General features: G+C 37.3%; 1 protein-coding gene across 7 annotated transcripts in view; it reads right to left on the reverse strand.

The window, feature by feature from the left end:
• LOC100647944 (dipeptidase 1) overlaps window positions 1–7,040 on the reverse strand; it is a 152,706-nt gene extending 145,666 nt beyond the window's left edge. For 2 of the 7 annotated variants that reach the window (XM_048412034.1, XM_048412036.1), the window contains exon 1: window positions 6,375–7,040. The gene's annotated coding sequence lies outside the window, so the exon portion shown is untranslated. Of the gene's footprint in view, window positions 1–5,949; window positions 6,270–6,336 lie in introns of those variants that run through there. The other 5 variants (XM_048412039.1, XM_048412037.1, XM_048412038.1 and 2 more) reach the window with 5 other exon arrangements.
• Window positions 7,041–8,640: the final 1,600 nt, after the last annotated feature.

Raw genomic sequence — 8,640 nt, forward strand, 5'->3', positions numbered from 1 at the left:
ACTCGGATTGATTCAGTTCGAAGTGATTCACGATCGATTTAATTATCGAGAATCTATAAAAAGCGGGAACGATCTTGTTTGAGGCAGAAAGAATGAAATTGCGGCGGGCTGCGTAAAAATCAACGAGTTGGGATCCCCAGGTGGTATCGGGAGGAAGCGCAGCTATTTGCTTTCGAATCCGTCGAATTAATCACCCTAGAATATCAGTCTTGTCGCGCTCGATTGCCGAGCCGGTCTAACATGATCGAAACTCGCGATATTCCCGGTTTAGACTTCTACGGTTCGATAGCTTCTCTGGTGAAAATCGTTACGGTTGCAGTTCGCTGAAATACTGTTATTCATGAAAGTACCTGGCAGAAAGTTTTCATATGCTTTTTATTTTATTGCGTTGTTACAATTTTTTTCAGGGATTGCTCGGATGTAAATTTTCGATTTAAATTCGCAATAGAAATGGTAGAGCTTGCAAAACCAACTATAGAAAATTGCTATTCCCTTTGTAAAATTGTAAAATGCGAAAAAAATTTTGTAGAGAATTACTTAGATATGCCAGGAAAATTTTTACATTGAAATTCGCATGTTTGCATTAACTGAAATTTATGTTGGGAAGAAAGGGCTGAAATGCACTGAGTATTAATCAAAGAATCAATTAGCATTAATATGGAACTATCCGAATGTCTTTTAAATACTCTGTATATATGTAATTAAAAATATTTGATACAAAAATGAGCAAAATTTAGGAAAGGAAATGACATAAAATAGTAAAAGAAGTCATTATTTTATTTATAATTAATAGCCAATGGTACTAAAATTAGTTTATCTTGATCTATATATATACTTCAGAAGTTTTCAAATTTTGCCAATACTTTACCTTATTTCCACGTAATATTTCGCGCTTGGGTTTCAAACTATTTTCCAAATATCCTCGTAAATACTCATTGGAATCTCTAATTATCACTTTGCGACGTTCAGCAACACCCACTTATCATTTACTTTTCCAACGAAATCGACGAAAAATAAAACTAAAATACATATTATTCCCATTCATTTCGATATATTACATTCCTTCACTTTGACTGGTCGGTTCCCCGCACTGTAATTTCACTGCACATGTTCTCATTGGCAAAATATCACTGTGGTATCCTAATCGCACGTTAATTAAAGTCTTTAACATGAATTCAATTCCAATTAACGTTTGATATCGGTCACGGTCGTTTGAAAGATCAGAGATACAATTTTCAACGTCGGGCACATACTCAGAAGCTGAAATTATTCGCAGATATCAGCTCTTTCGCCAAACACTTGCACGATTAACAGGTTTCACAAGTAACAGATGGAACAGGAAGAATCTGTTGATATTAAACTCCGTGATTCGAAATTCACCATTCACGAACACGAGAATTTGCAAACGACTGCTCGTTGCTTTGTCATGAAAAGGTAACGCAGTATCTAATGTAGACGGCTATAAAAATCTAATTACAAGAAAGTTTACAAAGACGATTATAAAAAGAAGACGTTGTATTTTTACACTTTCTTGCAAAAAATACAACGAATAAAGTTTCGCATTAATTTCTTTAATTTCTCTACATAAAGTCGACTTCTAACATTTGTTTATGATATTCATTGAATATATGTTCGTGATATTAAAAAATAATTCTTTTACTGTTATTCTAAGATGAAGTTTCTTCATTCCACCTAAAATTCTTTCAAACCCAAGCTATCTTTCGGTCGCAGAAACCAGAGATCCTCAAATCAACATTCCCTTCCTATAAACGAAAAGAGCCAGCTAAAAAGGAAGAACAAATGAAGAAAGAAATCAGATAGGAAACGTCTAGAAAGATAACAAGAGGTCGCTATTTATCCAGACATTGCTAGAGGCTCACTGTCACGTACGTTTTATTTACGACGTGGTTGAACCGTTGCCAATCAATCCATCGACTCCACGTGCTTCTGGCGAACACGACACTAGCTTCTAGTCAACGATCGATATCAAGTGGATATCAGGCCCGATATCGAGCCTCGGGGCGATCGTCTCGTGAAAATCTCCGTGGCACCGGTGTAAAAAGTCTGAGAAGTCTCCCAGAGAAAGAATTACGATCGACTGGCGACTATCGAACGTGTGTGCGTTCGATGGAAAGAATGGAGGTTCGCTCCTCTCGAGGAAAAGCGTGCGAACGCGACGCTTCTACGAAGCCGCTGAGGAAACAGGCGCGACATAAGGCTTCGGGAAAAAAACGAAACGTCACGCGAAGCAACTGGTTGCAAAAGCGAAGAAACCGAGAAGAACCGGCGCGAAGAGAGCTCCGCGGAATATTCGCCGTGGAGAATCGTTTTTTGGAGATTGTGTCTCACGAAACTCTTTTCGCGACTGCTCCGGGGTACCGCTGAAGGGATGATCGTGTATTTGCAAAGTTTCCGGGGTTCGGGTGGGAAAACTGAGTTGGTGTTGCGTTCCATTTGGGAATTCAGTGAGCCACGATTTCTATGTTATTGTGTAGTACATATTACTATTAGATTATCTCATAAGTAGATTGTCGTGTTCGTGGGAATCTATATTTTTTAGATAGACGACTAGAGAAAATACAAATCTTAAATACAAATCTGTTTCTCTTATTGAATGTTACAAGAAGGACTATGTCTTTTACATATTATATTTGTGCATATCTTTAAACTCATAAATGCATAAATATCCGCAATCCACTTATGTATTATAATATGGTTTCTTAGAAATATATTAGTTTATTCAGAAAATTCGTAGCGATAACTGAGGAAAATTTAAAGCCGATATATTGTCACACAATTGGCATTTTATTGAACAGCATATGCGCCATTTCTTTTAATATCTTTTTGCTAACAATAAATTTCAGAACATCTTTTTTAATTTTCTGTCCTTTCCGATAACGAATTCCTTCCGGTGGCTGTTACAGGTTTTTAAAGAATGAATGTTTTTAAACTAATACTGAAATTCGTCGAAGTCATCCATACACTCACAATTTCACTGCTTATAAAAGAAGATATAGCATACTATTTGAAAAAATGAAGATGACCTTGAAATATCGTACCCTTCCAAATAAAAAAAAAAAAAAAATAATAACAGAGTTCTGTATGACATATTGCGTTGTCCCAAAAATTCCTTTCGTTTTATAAGAAAGTAGTAGATGCACAACATTTTTTGTTTTATATTATTTTATTGAATTACGTTTGATCCATTTTATTCTATTACTATAAAATGGATCATACATAAATCCGTAAAATAATATAAAATAAAAAATTTTGTGCATCTATTATTTCACTTATGAAACGAAAGGAACTTTTGGAACAACCTAATACAAACATCGTGAGTAAAAATTTCTCATATCTTTAAAAATTGTGAGAAATATTCAAAGGGATAAAAATTATTATGTTACTTAGTATATTGTTCCATAATTCTTGCAATATTGTGCTTCATAACCTGATTAATATCCTTGTACGTGAATTTCAATAATCGAATTGAAAGTTTAAATATCATGATCAATTAATTTCTGTCGTCCGCGTGTGTATGCTAAATCCGCAGTTATCAGTTATTTGTAAACGTTATATGTTTTAAAAATATGCAAATGAAAATGATTCATTTGGTTCCATATGTGATTAAAATGATAGATTTTAATGTCTTGCCCTTGTAAAGTATTGAAATATATACCGTGTATTAACAATCATTCTAATGCTCCATAATTTTATAAATTTGGTTTTTCCTGCTTGATAAAATAAGAACAGAACAGTTAGTCCAGTTTATTCTGGACTAGTTTACTTCAGTCACTACTAGCATTATTCTGATATCTTAGTTTACTTAAAAACGCCATGCAACACGAGACGTCGAAGGAATATGTATTTGAACATGTACGTCGATCTATGACCCGCGGCTGCCACTCGTATCAAAATGGAAATAGGAGACATCAAACATATCTCTCAAATCTAAAAACAAACTCATATGTATAACATCGACATTTCGTCTTAAAGTATTTTCCATTCCTTTTGGCAAGCACCTACTATAAACATGAAAAAATTCTTAGATCTCTTTTCTTTCTCACTTCGTGTAATTCCTTGGTCTTCACTCGAAAAACGTATAAAGACTCAAAAATGCGAAGTGTCGTCTTTTTTATAAAATCAACGAAAGATGATCAGAAGTATTCAGGGAGCTTAACACGAATTCTCGACACGTGAGATCAAGACAGAAAATAGAGGGAAAGAAGAGAAAGACGAAACGGAAGAATCTACTTCAATTTTCAAAATTACGTTCTTCCGCTTATCTCGCGTCGACGAAGCCGCGCCAACGAAGGATCGCATTTCTCAACTAGTCTCACCTCTATTTCGCAAGACTCCCGTGAACGAGATCACGCGAGGACGCGGCGTGAACTTGTTAACGGAAGTAAACGAGCCATCCTGACGACGCGACAGGGCGTCGTCGCGCGAAAATTGTTTGTCGCGGCAGATCCGCGTGGCGATTTAGCGGGACGAGTATTAGGAACGCTCGAGTCGATGGAAAATCATCAACGGGAGCGAGAGTCAACCTAATTTATTTATCTATTAGCTGACACTGTACTGAAACGCGTTCATACACTCGATACGAATGTGTCCAAATTCTTAGAGTATCCGGAAAGCGGAAAAAGTTCAGAATTTTTGTAATTTTTTCAATTATATTCCAATATTCCAATATATACAGTGGTGAGCGTAGTTTTTCGACCAGATATATTTTTCATTATACATTAAAAAGTGATATTTTCAAAATTCGTATCTACGTAATATTATATGATTATATAAATAGTATTTAATTGCTGTGCTGTATTCTTTTACATGGCATGCATAGTATTTAACTTAGCAACATCTGACATTTTATAATAATGTGTTCACTATAATAATAATCTCTTCCCTCTAAATCAGGCATCTTCTAAAATAACAAGAAAATATTTCAAACAGAAACTTACTTACAGAAATTTAGGATACTTAAATTTCGCTAACATTTTACGAATTAAAAAATTAAAAAATTTTCCAACTGTCAGATTCTGGATGTGGCCATAGTTCCATTAATTTTTCCATGGAACCTGACGTCTTATAACAAAACAAGACCATATTTCAAACAGAACTTGAAACTCACTGCCAGATTCTGAATATGACGAGAGTTCCCATTAATTCTTAAAATTTCAAATATTTTTACATCACGTGAAAATCCACCGAAAGATAGAATTGTTCACATTTCTACGAAATCAAGCCGAAGATACAACCTCAGATTTGCAAACTGAGAAAAAGAATCTTGGGTCGTCCGTAAAAGCAAGAAACGGGATCCCATCAGCTATCTTCGTCATACGAATCCAGGTCAATCGAATCCTGTTAATTCTTCATACCCTGTATATTCTACAAACTCGAGTAAATAGTCGCGTAAAGTGCGATACCAACAAACACCAATAAAAACATCCTTCCTTCCTCCTTTTGAAGTAAAATTTAAAACTCCTGTGAAACTATCAGGCAGCTTAACGAAAACAAATATCGAAGATTCGAAGCACCTCGCGAACTTTGATCCTCCAAAATCCTGGCAAACAAACTTTGTGCAAAACCAGCTATGTATTCTTCACTTTTATTACAAAATCGCCGCTAAAATTAACAACACAATCATATCTATCGATTCAAACACTAAACCGAGAAAAAGAGTCTCGAGAGCCGATTTTATATTGCACGTTTCATTTCGAAAATCCTGAAAAACAGACTCTTCTATTGGCATGGAACAAGTCATACTCGTCACTCCTAGGATAAATCTATTGATGCAATAGTTGTAATAGAATGCGGATATGTAACTATGAAATCGCAGAGTTTATTATGCTCCATGTATATTTAAAAATTTTGACAAACAAAGAGGTTATTAATCTCTAGGCCTCTATTCATATAAAACAAGTTATATTTTTTACTTCTAATACCACTAACCCAATATAACTAATAACGTATTTGCACATGCGGAATTTATTGTATTTGTCCAGGAAATCGAAGAAAAGGGAAGTAGAGTTCGCACTGCATATGTCGTTTTTAAACTAATTTTAAATTACTCAAAACAAAAATGTTAATTTCTGAACTCTGACTGAAATGGAACGAATTATATTTCTATCTTGTATGATAAAATCAACACCAGTAAAACTATCAACGTAATCATCTCTTTAGGATGCTAGACATTTAATCGGAAAACCTAGAGAAAGACGACATGTGTCGTTTCCAAATTTTTCCTTTCTGATAAATAAAATGAGTCATATCCTTTGTTTCCACTACAATAACTCAATCATGGCTAAAGATTTCCAAATATTTAATCAAGAAACCTACAAAAAGAATCTTGAACGCAGATATTATACTCCACGTACGTCAACAAATTTCTCAGAAGACAGTGATTCCTCATCCCCGAGATCGTTTAGTTTGTAACTTTCCAAGACACTTAGCGAGCTTCCCTTAGCCACGCGTTTCCTCGACTTTACAATCTCGGCCGCAATCTTCTCTCTGACTTTCAGCCGACTCTTGATCCATGAATAAAGACGTTTCTACAAAGCTACTACAGAGCAACGACGTTGATCATTCTCATAGAAATTAATTCACCGATTCTCGTATAATTTCTCTCACGTCGATATATCTCCGATTTACGATTACAATTTACAAATCTCGTTGATCCACTCTAACCAGGCGGAAAAGAAAGAAAAAGGGAAGGAAAGAGATATTTCTCGATCAAAGGACAACTGGCGCGACCAGGTATTCACGCGTGGCGATCACTCGAGCAAAAACAAGCGGCGAAGAATTACATTCTACTGGTTATCTGTCAACCGGCCGTGTTCAACTATGGGCATCCGGTTAGACGGTCGCGCGCACTTGCCAGGGTTTGTAACCACTAGACTAATTCACCAGAACCGGGCAGAACGAGCCACGCAAGAACCGAGTATATATCACCGAGCGTTCTTCGAGGAGACGATGACGAAAAAGAAACAAGGAACAGAGCCGTTGCGCACTCGGCGACCGCCGCGGCAAGACTGGGGTCTGCTACCCGGCCGGGGTAGCTGCCATGGCAACCCGACAACCCCCGAAAGCTTCATCCCACGATCGGGTCCTCTCGCTCTTTTCCATGGTCTTCCGCAGTCGTCGATCTCTTCCCACGCGATCTCTTTCCATCCGTTGGAACCGTCGCTGCACACACGCTCTCTATCCTCTTCTTTTCACCTCTGATTCACGCCTATCTCTTCGTCCTTTCACTCGTGTCATTTCACTCCCACTTGCAGTCTCCCTTTCTCCGTTCCTCTTCGCCATCCTCCCTCCACGATGTTCCTCTGGAGCAGAACGGAGCTGGCCTCGCGCAAGCTCCGACCGCTGCCGGAGGAAAAGTCGCAGAAGCTCGTGGCCTCCAGGAGAATCTCTGCCTCCAGGATGATGCTCTGTCGCTCCGACTCTCTCCTTTTCTTTCTATCTATAACGTGAACGTGCGCGCTCTCGCCCGTACAGGCACACCGTTACCGCGCGATTCTTCTGATACACAGGATTCTTCTGGTTTTCTTGAGCCTTCTGCTGGTGAGATCTGTTGGCGAGCGATTTCGCGACGTTTCCGGAGGAATTGTTGGATTTTCCCTTTATGCGGTCGACCAGCGGCGGTAATTGTTTGGGTGGTTCAATTTTTAGATGGACAGTGGGAAAGGGTTGGCACAGGGTTGTTGAAAGAATGCTGGATTTGAAAGATGGTTTAATAGTTATGACGGGAATTGTTTTTGGATGTTGGATGAGCTTGTTTTCTCTTTCTGTTTTTATGCTTGTCTTCTTATGGTACATTATGATGTTGGTTATATTGGTGTCTTACAGTAAATTGTGCTGTTACACATATATACGATAATGATAGTTCTAGCTGTCATATAAAGAGTTGTCTAAATAACGTAATAGATAATCTTGTGATGACTAATCGATTCACAATTATTTTCATTGTTAAAAAATGTGTCGGTAAAGATAATAATTCAAGCACTTCCAGACAATTTCCTGCCGTTTTCTCTGTAGAAAGCAACTGCTTCATATGTTTCTCTTTCTTCCTTTACAAATAATTTCGATCACTGTTTTGCATCGTAATAGCGTTCAGTATTAAGGAATAGGGTTATACAACGCTGAAGCTCGATTAAACGCTTAAACCTACCTTTCCCTCGCAGCGAAACTTTCGCTTGCGAGAAGTTAACTTGAAACAACTGTTGTTAATAAAGAAGTTGCTAGTTGCTTGCATAAAAGTTCCGTACTTGCGTAACACATTCTCGCGTTACTTGTACATCCTGCCATAACGTGTTAATTAGGCGAAGTGGAAAATCGATCCGTAAAGTTTTGCCACATCGATCGTATATTTAAGTCGATTGACTTTGCATATTGCTTGGTTGGTTATTGATTTTAAGATATGAATTTAAGATATGAACAATATCGACAATTCATGAAAGGCCTTTTACCTTATTTTTACGTTCTGAGGCCTTTAATGCAGCAATGTAGAAATGGCAAGGTCTAAATTAGAGTGCCTTTCACGTCCCAGCAACTTCCATTCGTATAGAACTTTTTCTAAAATATGACACAAATCTGGCTTTGGATTTAAAAGATCCAGCAAAATACATTTGATTGGCAGATCTC

The sequence above is a fragment of the Bombus terrestris genome, chromosome 14, assembly GCF_910591885.1.
Source record: "Bombus terrestris chromosome 14, iyBomTerr1.2, whole genome shotgun sequence".
Lineage (NCBI taxonomy): Eukaryota > Metazoa > Arthropoda > Insecta > Hymenoptera > Apidae > Bombus > Bombus terrestris.